Raw genomic sequence first — 15,190 nt, 5'->3', positions numbered from 1 at the left:
CTATTTTGTCCAGAGTTTTAGTTATATATGGGGGGAGGGGGGTTAATTACTAATCTAATTAGCAATTTCCTTTTATTACTTTTGAAAACAGACACAACAAATAATAGTATCTGAGTAACTCTTCAGCTTACCAAACCTCCCTGAAGATAATAATCAGCTGGGATGCGTATTGTATATGCAGATTACCATTCTCCTCCCATGGAAATTCTGATTAAGTAATTCTGAATTGGGAACCAGTAATTTGTTCTTTTAGTTAGAGATTGCAAGTGACTCTTATTTTCGGGGATGTTCAGGCAAACACTATGTTAGACCCTTATTACCCAAAATGTGGGAGTTTGTTAGAAGTGTAAAATCTCAGCCTTCTCCCAAGTCATACAGAATGTGAATTCATATTTTGACAAGACACTAGATGATTTATAGGAACATTAAACTTGCAGAAGTGCTAGTTTGGGCTACTATGACTTTTTAATGTAGAATATGAAATGTTCACTGATTTTTTTTCCATTATGTGTTCACTCATCAAATACTTTTGGTGATAAATAAAATAGACACAAATCTTGCCTTTATGGTCAACAGCCAATAAACAAATAAACAAGCACATTAATCACTATTATAGCCTGCAAAGTGCTATAAAGGAAACAAATATGGTGAAAAGATATAGGCCAGTGATTCTAAAATTTCATGCAATTTAGAATCACCTGGGGGTATTTTAAAAATTAAATGCCAAGGCTCTACCCCAGGCAAATTAAATCAGAATTTTTGGGGATGAGATGCAGGCATCAATGTTTTTAAAAAGCCTCAGATGATTCCAATGTACAGTCAAGTTTGAGAACCAATTATCCAGGGCTAGTTGAGGATAACTAGAAAGGTCAAGAAAGGTCTCATTTGTTCTGAGACTTGAAGGGTAAGTAGGTTTGTAAAGACTCAAGGGAACAGCATTCCCGGAGGTGGGATCAGCAGGTACATAAATCTCAAGAAAGGAATAAGCTTGATGTATTTGAGGAACTGAAAGTGACAATGTGGTTTGAGGTATAATGAGTAAAATAGAGAAAGGCATAAAGTTGAGCAAAGCCAACAATGTATGTTTGCATCCATGGGCCATATAAAGGGTGTTTGGCATACATGGAACTATCAATTTTAGATATGTTAAAAATTTGTCACAAGTGTTAGAGGAATTTTGAATTAATAATAGCTGCAATGGATGGCATAGTGTGTTGATTTTTATCCAGGCTCCCTCTATCTGGCTCAGTGAGAGATTGTCTAAGCTTGGGGTTTTTACATGCAGCTAGTTTCTTATACTCTATTTTTTACTGAATTAGAAAATCCCAACTTGTCATCAGGAATGGCAGTAAGGGATTGATGGTTCAGGTAGATGATTTTGGATATTCTAATGGAACATGGACAGAGAAACTATAGCATAGTTGCTTGATAAAGATTACATTAAAGTTGCATTAGACTCTAAGTCGGCAAGCCTTCCATTGCTTTTTCTGAGACTTCATCTAGTTACCAGTTGTCCGTATCCTATGTTGGTCTGGCAACTGGGCTTCATTTCTTGTAGTAGGTAATTTATAGTTTGTTAATAAGCAACAATTCAAGGTTTAGTTTTTGTTACATCTATTGTTCAAATTTACATGGATAGGTACCAGGCTGAAATGTTCACAGACTTTCCCTTTGTAAACTGCCTGCTATGCTCATAGAGACCTGGAGTGGGACTATCAAGAGACAGTGGCTGTGGATCCCTCATCATCAGTTCCCTGGAAACTGGTGGGAGTCACTAGCCATACCTGGTCCATCAGCAGTGATGGCCACATCACAGCCCCCTTTCCATCATCAGCTCCTGATACATAGGCCATGAATTCCACAGGACTGGCTCATTTTTGCTCTAGCAAAGAACTCTCCTGGCTACCTCATGTTGTCTTCCATTTTTGTTCTCTTCTGCTATAGTCTAGCTTGTTGTTGAGTCTATTGTTTAAAAATTATTTCCTGAGTAAACAGTATTAGCATTAAAGTGACTTGATGTAAGGAAAATGAATGTGCTGCAGTCAAGAGTAGGCCGAGGTGGCCTTCCAATGCAGCATGACTAAACGGGTTTGGAGTGCAGGTGCACAACTCTGCACATTATGAAACCACACTATGTGAGGCACATTAGGCACATTAGGTGATCACCATGTGGCAGTCTAACAAAATAAAATAGCACTCACTTGGTTGTATTAATCTTCAGTTCTTTATGTTTTAGTAAGATGGATTTTAAAAAATATACTGTTGGGACATGTATTTTTTTTTTGTCTTTTGCCCATTTTCCTCTTAGGTTATTTGTCCCATTATTTATAAGAATTATTTATGATGAAAATACAAATGAACTGTCACATTTTACAAATATTTTCTCTTTGTGCTATTATACTTAAAACTTTATGGCACTTTTGGCATATTAATGTTGTTTAAAAATTGTTTATAATAAACTGTACTACTCTTTTCCCTTATGATTTCCTTGCTTTTGTTTAACAAGTATTTACCCTGAGATAAAAGACAATATTAAGCTTTTACCTTCCAATTTTTTGGCTTATACTTATCTTTTAATTTTCACATAGGGAATTGATTTTTTTCATAGAGGTTTTGTAGTTATCTTCATATAAGTATAAAATTGTATGATTTAATTGTTGATGTTCCTTTCTCATTCTTGACTATAATGAGAATACCTCTAGCATTTTCCTGTTTAGCCTGATGGGGGCTTATAGGTTGAAGTAACCATTATTTTAATTCATGAGCATTTTAGTGGAATGCAGGGAGGTGATTCAGTTTTATTTCATCCATTACTAGTATAACCCAGAAACCTGATAGATTTAAATGTATACAAGGGCTCTTTCCCTGATTTACAGATGGGTCTGATTTCTAAGCACAATTTTAAAAACATGTTTTTTTTAGGGGAAAAAGGGGACATATAAGTGGAAGCAGATATTCATGAAATATAAACTACTAGGCAAAGAGAGAAGCTTTCCGTTTTATCTGTTATAAAGAAAGTCTCATGTGATGTAGCCAGGTGAAAAATTACACAGATTAATGAGTAAGACCTTTTTCATTTTTAAGCTGCTTATTTCACAGCACTGCACAGACCACATCAACTCTGGTATCAGACCCATTTTGGGCAGTCTACTAGGAAAATGATTGTTAGTGGCATATACATTTATTTGAATTTAGATTTCATACTGTAGTCATAAGTCAATTCAAAACCAGGAGATACCTTGCTATATTTATCCTTATAAACTTTGATCTTGTTATAAACCAAATGGTTTCCAAGAAAAGTAAGACAAAGATATACTTTATGGTGTTGTGGATACGCATGTCATACTTTGGCTGGCCACTGCATTTTGACCAGTCATTTTATTTTTAGGGGCATTCCCACTTGAGTCCTACCTCTCCAATGTAGGAATTAGAATTCAGCTTACCAGCCTTTTTTGAACTAGGATGATGGCATGTGACTTGGCCTTTGCCAATGAGCCCACCTATACAATCCTCTTCTGAAAGTAGCTGAGGTGTGGTTTTGCTTCCCATGGAGGAGTCTGAGTGGAATGAAAGGGCAGCAGCTTTCAGAGACAGCAGTGGTGGCTGACGGTGGGGTCCCGTGCCCAGGACTGGGACTGCAATAAGTCTGCGGTTCCTGGCTGCTTAGTACCAAGTCCCATCCCTTTGTCTTCCTAGGGATTTTGGAAAAAGTTACCTAATACTCTCCAAGAAATTGCTTTTCTGCTTAAGCTAGTTACAGTACACCCTATGCTTTGTGACTGACAACCCTAATCAGCAGCTGGTCCACAAGGAAAAAGACCACTGAGATCACAGTCTATCCAAAGCATAGCGGGAAGCTGAATTTTAAACCTGAGTATTTTGGCCTGTTAGGTATATGCTCTAGGAACATGACTGTGCAATGCCTGGGCAAGTGAAAAAAGAAAACTTTAGTTGGTCAACTCTAGCTTTGTTGGAACATGGTCTACAGTATAGTTTTGTATATGTCAAACACTAAGTTGAGTTGATTGTTTATGGTTATTAAATCAGCCCTTTGTTTTGGCACCCTGGCAACACAGGTACAACTTAGAGCACACTGTAGATTCCTAATGAGCTTTTGTATCTGGGCCAGGCTGAGTTTTATAAACGCAGATAAACAGAACTCATCTGCTTATAATTTGCTAGTGTAAACATGCCTGCCTGTGGGTTCCTGAAGCTTTGTGTCATGCTCTTTATCTTGGATGGTAGCTGGCGAGAAGCACATGATCCTATTTACAATGGAGCATATATTTCTAAATTGTAATTGTCACAGCATCTCCCTGAGGCTAGAACCCTTCCTTTACTCTAGAACCCATCTCCTTACTTTAAAGAGGACACGCCAGTGGCTTTTCCACTTCATTTAGTGATGTTTTGATGTGAGAGCAGAGCGTAGATCTAAGAGGATTAGAATACCCAAGGGCCTCCCACCTGTTGGAAGATAAAGATCTTCTCTTTGGTAGAATATTTTTTTCTTTTTTTGAGACAGAGTCTCACTCTGTCACCCAGGCTGGAGTGCAGTGGCATGATCTCGGCTCAGTGCAATCTCTGCCTCCCGGGTTCAAGCAATTCTCCTGCCTCAGCCTCCTGAGTAGCTGGGATTACAGGCGTGTACCACCACGCCTGGTTAATTTTTTCTATTTTTAGTAGAGATGGGGTTTTACCATGTTGGCCAGGCTGGTCTCGAACTCCTGACCTTAGGTGATCCACCTGTCTCGGCCTCCCAAAGTACTGGGATTATAGGCGTGAGCCACTGTGCCTGGCATCTTTGGCAGAATTTGGTACATAAATGGTATCTGTAAATAGTAGATATAATTAAGCCAAATTGCTTCTAGCCTGAGAGAGAATAGCATGTGTGTCACTTAGATTGGTGGGCTGAGGTTTTTTTTTTTTTTTTTTTTTTCCCAAGAAAGAAGCATTAGCTCCGTTTTGATAGATGAAGAGTAAGTTCTACTGAAGTCTATAGAGGTTGGGGAATATGGCCAAGCTGACAGGTTAGGAAGTGGTAGAAGGTCTCAAACCCGGATGTGCCTGACTGCAGAGGCTGCCCTCTTATCCCCTGCTCCCTGCTTCTTCCCTGCTGGGGCTTGCCATGTTAGTCCTGGGAGGGGCCATGCTGGCCTAGGGTAGACAGTGTCTGGGCATGGCCATTGGCTGCTCCTTTGACCCTTGCTTGGCATGCTGGCTAGGAGCGGCTCCAGCCTTCTCTCCTGTTAACAGTAATTTGACTTTTACGTCTTTAAGACTCTCTCTGAATTTCCAGGAAACACATTTCTATAGGCTAGAAACCTCCCCAGGACAGGTTTCTTGGAGAAATACATCCTCTGGTTTTTGAATAACCACAAATGACAAGTTAAATTCTCTAATTCAATTACTTTGTGGAATTTCTACTGCAGGCCACATCCTCGTAATTTCTGAACACCATGAAAATTAAAGGGCAGCAGTTTAGTCCTCAGGGAAGGCAAGCACTTAAGACACAGCAAACTTTTGTTTTCCTTTTTAGTTAAATGAATTCTTTGTCTTTTCCAGTTTTTTATGTTAATTTCCAATTATAAACAGTTGGAGATGCTGTGAAATTTTGAAAACAAACAGCATAGTTTCAAACATAATGAACCCTGAAAGCTAAAGGACTCCACATTAAATAAACTATCTTTCAAACTACTTAGTCAAATCACAGCCCAAGAACGTGGCTATTAGCTAGAGTGGGTCTTGTGTATTTGAGTGAACCAGGGCCATTTTGGATTTTTTCCAAAAGCTAAAACATTGCCAGGCTTTTGCGTTAGTGGATGAGCTGTGCAACCTTTTTTCCACTGAGAATTTTCACTCCCCAACTTCACCCCCAAGAGATAGCCGCCTTCCCTGAGGTCATCCGGGGCTCTCTATTGTCCTGACTAAAGGATATTACCAGGTCATCCCTTATGGCTTCACAGCTTTAGACAGAGTCAACTTCCACTCACTTTTCAATCTAACTGTGCCCTTTGATGTCTGAAGTTTGCTATTTACCTCTGACTCCCTGGATAAGCCAAGCCTCTTGCTTCCAAAGTTCGATTCAACACACACCCCAGGTGCAAACAGTCCCCAGCTCCTGTAAATTCTGCCTCCCAGAAAACCTTCATAGCTGTAAGCTCCTCTTCTCACCTGTCACTGCCTTGATTCAGGCCTTTGTCATTTCTCAGCTGGTTGGATGATCGCAGAGCCCACTAAGTGGTCCTCCTTCCTGTCTAACCCTTGCACCTCCTTGCTGTCAGGGCGTTCCTACATTTCAGACCTCTGCTGAAACAACTTTCATGGCTTTTGCTAACTTTAAGGATAAAGTGCAAACTCCTTAACATTGAAAGAAAAACAGAGGGAAGAGAGGGAGAGAGGGAGGGAGGAAGGGAGAGAGAGAGAGAGAGAAGGAGGATGAGAAGGAGGAAGAGAGAGAAGAAAAGAGGAAGACAGGTCTTTTCTTCCTCTGGCTCCTGCATCCACATTGGCACCATTCCTTGTTCCACACTCTTACTCTCCCTTCAGCCAAGCCACCATGTTCCCTCTTATTTCCAACACCTCCCCTCTTCCCTCCATCTGGCTAACACATACTTGTGCTTCATAGCTTAGCTCCTTGGGAAGCCTTCTCTAAGCCCCACAATTCCACATAAGGAGCCCCTCTCTGTGTCCCCTTGGTCATGACACCCATTGCTCAGTTTTGTAATGTGTACTTATTTGCTGCCCCACTGGACAAGGAAGAACTAGGGGGAGGTGTCTTCCTCATCCTTGAATCCAGAGGATAGCACAAGTCTAGCAACTGGGAGGCATTGAATAAATGTTTGAATGGTTGCTGACTGAGGAAATCTCACTTCCTACTGCTCATAAGACTCCTTGCATCTTGGATTCTGCTCCTTGCTCTTCACTTTACAGAACCCAGAGCCTGGCAAACTTATTCATTTCCATGGTCTACTTAGTAATATAAAGAGGAGACTTGGCCAGGCACAGTGGCTCATGCCCATAAAATTCTAGCACTTTGGGAGGCAAAGGCAGGAGGATAACTTGCATCCAGGAGTTCCAGACCAGTCTGGGCAAAACAGCAAGACCCCATCTCTAAAGATTTTTTTAAAAAATTAGCCAGGCCTGGTGGAATGCACCTGTGGTCCCAGCTACTAAGGAGACTGAGGCAGGAGGATTGCTTGTGCCCAGGAGGTTGAGGCTGCAGTGAGCCACGATCACACCACCGCACTCAGCGTGGGCAGACAGAATGAGACCCAGTCTCACAAAAAAGAGAGAGAGGACTTAAAACTCTCCCTCTTCTTTTCCTCTTGCTTTGGTCCCAGGTGACCAAAACCCTCACTTTACTTTAAGACATTGCTAGCCTGTTTTCTATTTGAGAGACTTTATCATATCTTATCTTGGTATCTCTAGTACCTGGCACAGGACTGGCTTATAGAAGATGCTTGATCAGAGGGTAGAATAAATCTTCATATCCAAGATGAGGAATCTGAGGTCCAGAGAGGTTACTGACTTACAACCACCACTCAGCTGCTACCTGCTGCAGTTGGTGTGAACCTATTTATTCTGACTTCTAATCCCCTGATGTTTGCTACAGCAGCCTGCAAGGTTGAAGTGTGTGATATATTTTGTTAAAGTAATATTAATCCCTGAGAGGAGATTTGGGAATTTCTCATGGTGGACTTGAGCTGGGTAGAATGAGGGTTAGCCTCTCCTTACTTGCCTCTCATTTCTCTTGAAATTTGATTCTCCTTGTAAAAACTTTTCCCAAGAGTTAGCGCATGTATTTCAGGTGTGCCCGCCTTTGTGTTATTCAAGTTTGTAAAGTCTGCGTCTTAGCTCTGTTTACAGAGTACCTGCGCATTAGTCAGGACAGGCTAAAGTGCTGTGAAAATAGGCCCAGGCTGTGGCGACTTACGTACAATAGAAATATCTTTTCCACATAGTGGATGTTCCAAGTCAATGGGGTGATAGTAAGGTGGCTTCTTCTTGTGGGTAGGTTGACCAGGGCCTCTGCTGTCTTCAAAATACAGCTTCTGAGCTTGCTGTTTGTGATGGCTCTTTAAGCAACTGAAAGGAGAAAAAACATGGCAGTGATGTGATGTGCGGGAGATTTTGTGGGCTAGGCCAGGAACTAGGGTTACCAGCTCAACCTGATTTTCTTCAAATTATACTGGTTTTATTTTTATTTTTGGCCAGGAAAGGGAACTTTTGTATATACTGTTTTTACAACAGAAAATTCAATATCCAGGGGATCCCCTCAGTCCTGGGTAAACAGGGACAGCTGGGTCACCCTGCTTGGTCATGGCATACCCCGCTTCTGCTCATGTTTCGTTGGCTAGAACTTGTCAACTGGTCACACAGACTGCAAGGGATGCTGGGAAATGTCATCTACTTGTGTGCCCAGGAAACAGTCCCAGACTCACAAAGAGCTCTCTGCATAGACAGTTGGTGAATGTTTCCTATAGCTATAAACACTGAAGCTGAGAAGCCTAAAAACTGGTTTACAAAAGGAAATTGACACAGAAGGGTGAAATAAGGACCCAAAATCCAGGCCAGGGAGTGATGCCTGAATAAAGCCTTTGTGGGTGGTTGCTAACGATATGGGGCGCAGTTCCTGTGTTTCTTACCACAACCTTACTCAGGGTTTAGAGTGAGGATTTTTGTGACTAAGACTAAATACAATCGTGTTTTGAAATCTCACCTTTATTCATCCATACGTAGGTCAGCAAGGATTCATATGGAGCAAGCCTGTGAGGAACAGAGAATTTGTAGTGATGAAACAAAATGACTGGACTTCATCTACAGGCAGCTTTCAGGAATATGTTCGCTACCTCTGTTCTTGGAGAACCTTGCTGGATCTTATTCTACTAACAGCCATGATTTGACCCACTGTCTATTTAAATCCATGCTGTATTAATCATAGTATCACTTGTTGTAAGCTTTCTATGTGCCAGGACAATGCTAAATGCTTTACTTGCATTATCTCATTTTATCCTCACAACACTAAAGTGCTTTAATCTTCCCTGCATTACAGATGATGAAATTAAGAGTGATAGAGGTTAAATGGTTTGTATATCACCACACAACTGTATGTTACAGAATTAAGATTTAGCCCCAGCTCTGTTTCATTCTAATGCCTGACTGCATATTCTACACTAGAGAGAGGCCTGAGAGGGGATTAGATTGTTAATTTTGGGATAAACTAAAATCTGCCCCAAGGATATCATATTTCTCTAGGATGAGATGAAAGGAGAGATAAGAAACACATACTCCACTGAAATATTAAACGAGTCCTGTGTTACAGTACATTATCTTATTTCTAGAAACACTTGCATATTACCAAAGTATGTATGCCTTTGGGTGTGCATGTGTGTGTGGTGTATGCATGCATGTATGTATGGTGTATGCATGCATGTGTGTGTGGTGTATGCATGCATGTGTGTGTGGTGTATGCATGCATGTGTGTGGCAGGAGTCAAGGCCAGAGTCAGTCGACAAGTACCTGTACAGGAGACACTGAGGTAGGCTGTTCTGAGCTCTTCTTTCCGGAACTCAGGTGTTTATTTCCCCAGCTTCTGGGAACGTTGGTAGCTGATAGCTCTTAGCTCAGCTCTTCTCCAGGACTTTCCCTCAGGCTAAAGAGAGATTTCTTGCCCAAGGTCATGCCCTTTTCCTGAGGGCAGTCCACACCCAATATGACTGATTCACTCAAGAATACAAATGCCCTTGCCCCAGTTGGGGACAATTCTGAAGGCCATCCAACCTCTGTGTAGGATCAGCGGAGGCTCTAATTGCTATTGTATCCTAGATCAACTTCTTCCTCTGAGCAATAATCCTTTTGTGCCTCTACAAGTGATGACTCTGAGAGCAATCCCGCCCCTATAAACTTCCTGTGTGCCAATCTCCATCGCGGAGTTGCTTTCTGGGGAACCCAAACTCCATTTTATATCATTATATAAATATAATATATGCCATTGCCAGAGCCTTATCTATTGTCTTTATTAAGAAGACTAGAAACTAGAACACATGCCCTCACACACACCAACACACACATATTTCTTAAATAAGCATAGATTATTCAAACATGAATTATTTGTCATATCCCACTCCAGTGTTCCTTCTGCAGTGGGCCATGTAGAGCGGGGAACCCTGGATCTGGTATGTGTCTCTGAAAGTAAGGATGTGAGCCTGCATGAAAGTCTTCATTTTGAATTTTTAAAAATGTTAGTTTTATCTCTCCCCTCCAACCCCATTTAACATTCATTATTGTGTTGCAAATACAAACACAGAAATAGAATGAGGGACAGGGTCAAAACAGGCCTGCAAATAAGTGGTTAGGTAGGAGGATGGATGTACTTTAGTGGAGAGAGCATCCTGTAGATTTCACCTCTTCAGTATTTCTTGACTTCATCTACTTTCCTCTTTCCTGTTTATTTTCTCTTGTCTGGTTTGGTCTAGCATCTTATCTAGATTACTACAATAAATCCCTGGTTTGTTTTCCCCCCATCTCCTGTCTTATTCGCTCCAACAAATATCCATATTGCAGCCAGTAATTTGCAGTATAAATCTGTTATCCCACTTGTTTAAATCTTTGAGTGGCTCCCTGTGGCGCAGATGGCTAGCTGTCCCCCAAAATGTATGTTCCCCTTCCATAGGATAGAGCTTTCTTCAGAAAGCTGCAACTACATTTGACAAACCATTCTTATTTCTGGGTGTGACCATGTGATTAAGCTCTTGCCAATGGAATGTTAACAAAAATAGTGTAGGTCACTTACAAGCCATGGATTTTAAGAAATAAATGTAGTTTTCCATGCTGTCTTCTTATCTCTTCTGGCTGGAAAGAGATAAGTCCCTAAGGGTTGATGGAGCAACAAGACAGAAGAAGCCTGAGTTCTTGAGTCATCTTTAAGAAGAGGACTGCCCACCGACAGTTTGAATGTAATAGTTTGAATCTTCTGCTTCAAACTATTACATGAGCAAGAAATGATTTTCTGTTGAGTTTCAGCCAATGTACATATTGAAGTCTAATTGTTACAGCAGCTAACCCACTCAAACTAATAGATTCTTTATTACTCTTAGGATAAAATGTAAACTGTATAACAGGACTTACAAGGCCCTGTGTGATTTATCTCCGTTTTGCTTCTTTAGCCTCACTGCTGTGGTTAAGACTATAAGCTCCAGAGCACATTCACAAGGGTTCATATCCTGGCAAGTCCAGGTGGATGCTGTACACACAGTGGGTTTGCATCACAGCCAGCAAACCCTGAGCTTAGGAATTCTAGCTCTTTTTAACTGGGCTGTGAGCAAATCCACCTGAACTTTGCCTCAGCATGAAATAGTATCTTTATTATAACAGTGAACAAATCTGCCCTCTGCTCTGGGAGAGACATAATCTCTATCTTTGAAAGCTGTTTGCAATCCTTAAAAATACCAGTCTGGAACATAAACTGTTAGTGCCTCTGCTCATAAGATGTGCAGAAATTCAAGAGACCCGGGGAAATATGTCTCCCAACAATGTTACCTACTTAACTGGAATATTGTGAGGACTAAATCAGTTATTGCCTCTAATGACTTAGAATAGTGCCTGGAACGTAAACCCTCAATACATGAGTCATTATTATCATGAATCTCTATTCTCATATACTTACATGTGTTAATCATTTTGAGCTGCTTTCATTTACTCAAACATGTCTTGCTTTCTTTTGGCTCGGGACTGTCAAACTGATGCCTGTGTCTAGAATATTTGGCTCCCCTTGATGCCCACCTAATTCCTGCTTCTCCTCAACTTTTACTCCCAACCTATGAGCTTAGATCCCATACTCACATGGTCCATTCACTCCACTTCTCTCTCTTAGAATACTTAGCAACCATGTTTTGCTGCTTCTTGCTAAAGTGTTTTAAATTCCTCTTGAAGGTAAACTCTGGGAGATCAAAGAAAACATGACGCAAGAGAAAGTGGCTCTTGTTAGCTTAAGGAAAAAGAATTTATTGGAAGGTTTCTAGGTGATATGGTTTGGCTGTGTCCCCACCCAAATCTCATCTTGAATTGTAGTTCCCATAATCCCCATGCATCATAAGAGGGACCTGGTGAGAGGTAACTGAATCATGGGGGTGGTTACCATGCTGCTATTCTCATGATAGTGAGTGAGTTCTCGTGAGATCTGACGGTTTTATAAGGGGCTTTTCCCCATTTTGCTTCGCACTTCCCCTTCCTGCCATCATGTGAAGAAGGACGTGTTTGCTTCCCCTTCCACCATGATTGTAAGTTTTCTGAGGCCTCTCTAGCCATGAAGAACTGTGAGTCAATTAAACCTCTTACTTTATAAATTACCCTTCCTTTATAAATTATATAATTATAATTAGTCTCAGGCAGTCCTTTATAGCAGCATGAGAATAAGCTAATACACTAGGCTATCTCATGAAATCGAAGTTGAAATCGAACAATCAAGAATATGAGGTGGTGGCTGGCAAAAAGACTGAATAGGAACTGCTCCAGTCTGCAGCTCCCAATGAGATCAATGTAGAAGGCAGGTGATTTCCGCATTTCCAACTGAGGTACCTGGCTCATCTCATTGGGACTGGTTAGACAGTGGGTGCAGCCCATGGAGGGCAAGCAGAAGCAGGGTGGGGCATCACCTCATCTGGGAAGTGCAAGGGGTCAGGAAACTCCCTCCCTTAGCCAAGGGAAGCTGTGAGGAACTGTGCCATGAGGAATGGTGCATTCCGGCCGAGATACTACACTTTTCCCATGATCTCCACAACCTGCAGACCAGGAGATTCCCTCCAGTACCTACACCACTAGGGCCCTGGGTTTCAAGCACAAAACTGGGTGGCCATTTGGACAGACACTGAGCTAGCTGCAGGATTTTCTTTTAATACCCCAGTGGCACCTGGAACACCAGTGAGACAGAACCATTCACTCCCCTGAAAAGGGGGCTGAAGCTAGGGAGCCAAGTGGTCTAGCTCAGTGGATCCCACCACCACAGAGCCCAGCAAGCTAAGATCCACTGGCTTGAAATTCTCGCTGCCAACACAGCAGTCGGAAGATGACCTGGGATGCTCTAGCTTGGTGGGGTGAGGGGCATCCACCATTACTGAGGCTTGAGTAGGCAGTTTTATCCTCACAGCATAAGGAAAGCCACCAGGAAGTTCAAACTGTGTGGAACCCACCACAGCTTGGCAAGGCCACTGTAGCCAGACTGCCTCTCTAGATTCCTCATCTCTGGGCAGGGCATCTCTGAAAGAAAGGCAGCAGCCCCAGTCAGAGGCTTATAGATAAAACTCCCATCTCCCGAGACAGAGCACCTGGGGGAAGGGGCAGCTGTGATTGCAGCTTCAGCAGACTACAACATTCTTGCCTGCCAGCTCTGAAGAGAGCAGAGGATCTCCCAGCACAATGCTTGAGTTCTGCTAAGGGACAGACTGCCTCCTCAAGCGGGTCCCTGACCCCCATGCTTCCTGACTGGGAGACACCTCCCAGCAGGAGCTGACAGACATCTCACACAAGAGAGCTCCAGCTAGCATCTGGCAGGTGCCCCTCTGGGATGAAACTTACAGAAGAACAAACAGGCAGCAATCTTTGCTGTTCTGCAGCTTCTGCTGGTGATACACAGGCAAACAGGAGCTGGAGTGGACCTCCAGCAAACTTCAGCACACCTGCAGCAGAGGGGCCTGACTGTTAGAAGGCAAACTAACAAACAGAAAGGAAAAGTATCAACATCAACAAAAAGGACATCCACACCAAAACCCCATCTGAAGATCACCAACATCAGAGACTTTGGTCTTTGATAAATCTTTGTAGATAAATCCACGAAAATGGAGAGGAACCAGTGCAAAAACCAGAACACCTCTTCTCTTCCAAAGGATCACAGCTTCTCTCCAGCAAGCGAACAAAACTGGATGGAGAATGAGTTTGATGAATTGACAGAAGTAGACTTCAGAAATGGGTAGATGGGTAATAACAAACTCCTCCAAGCTAAAGAAGCATGTTCTAAACCAATGCAAGGAAGCTAAGAACCTTGAAAAATGGTTAGATGAATTTCTAACTAGAATAACCAGTTTAGAGAAGAACATAAATGACATGATGGAGCTGAAAAACACAGCACGAGAACTTGGTGAAGCATACACAAGTATCAATAGCTGAATCGATCAACCACAGGAAAGGATATCAGACATTAAAGATCAACTTAATGAAATAAAGTGTGAAGACAATATTAGGAAAAAAGAATGAAAAGAAATGAACAAAGCCTCCAAGAAATATGGGACTACGTGAAAAGACCAAACCTATGTTTGACTAGTGTACTAAATGTGACGGGGAGAATGGAACCAAGTTGGAAAACACTCTTCAGGATATTATCCAAAATAACTTCCCCAACCTAACAAGATGGGCCAACATTCAAATTCAGGAAATACAGAGAACACCACAAAGATGCTCCTCAAGAAGAGCGACCCCAAGACACATAATGGTCAGATTCACCAAGGTTGAAATAAAGAAAAAAAAGTTAAGGGCAGCCAGAGAGAAAGGTCGGGTTACCCACAAAGGGAAGACCACCAGACTAACAGCAGATCTCTCTGCAGAAACCCTGCAAGCTAGAAAGGGGGGTGGGTGCAATATTCAACATTCTAAAAAGAAGAATTTTCAACCCAGAATTTCATATCCAGCCAAACTAAGCTTTATAAGCGAAGGTGAAACAAAATCCTTTACAGACAAGCAAATGCTGAGAGATTTTTTTTCACCACCAGGACTGCCTTACAAGAGCTCCTGAAGGAAGCACTAAACATGGAAAGGAACAACTGGTACCAACAACTACAAAAACATACCAAATTGTAAAGACCATCAACATTATGAAGAAACTGCATCAACTAATGGGCAAAATAACCAGCTAGCATCATAATGACAGGATCAAATTCACACATAACAATATTAACCTTAAATGTAAATGGCCTAAATGCCCCAATTAAAAGACACAGACTGGCAAATTGGATAAAGAGTTGAGACCCATCGGTGTGCTGTATTCAGGAGACCCATCTTATATGCAAAGACACACATAGGCTCAAAGGGACGGAGGAAGATCTACCAAGCAAATGGAAAGCAAAAAAAAAGCAGGGGTTGCAATCCTAGTCTCTGATAAAACAGGCTTTAAATGAACAAAGATCAAAAGAGACAAAGAAGG

The sequence above is a fragment of the Symphalangus syndactylus genome, chromosome 2 (assembly GCF_028878055.3).
Source record: "Symphalangus syndactylus isolate Jambi chromosome 2, NHGRI_mSymSyn1-v2.1_pri, whole genome shotgun sequence".
NCBI lineage: Eukaryota > Metazoa > Chordata > Mammalia > Primates > Hylobatidae > Symphalangus > Symphalangus syndactylus.
The sequence above is the reverse complement of the archived record's forward strand: the minus strand, read 5'-3'. Positions refer to the sequence as shown.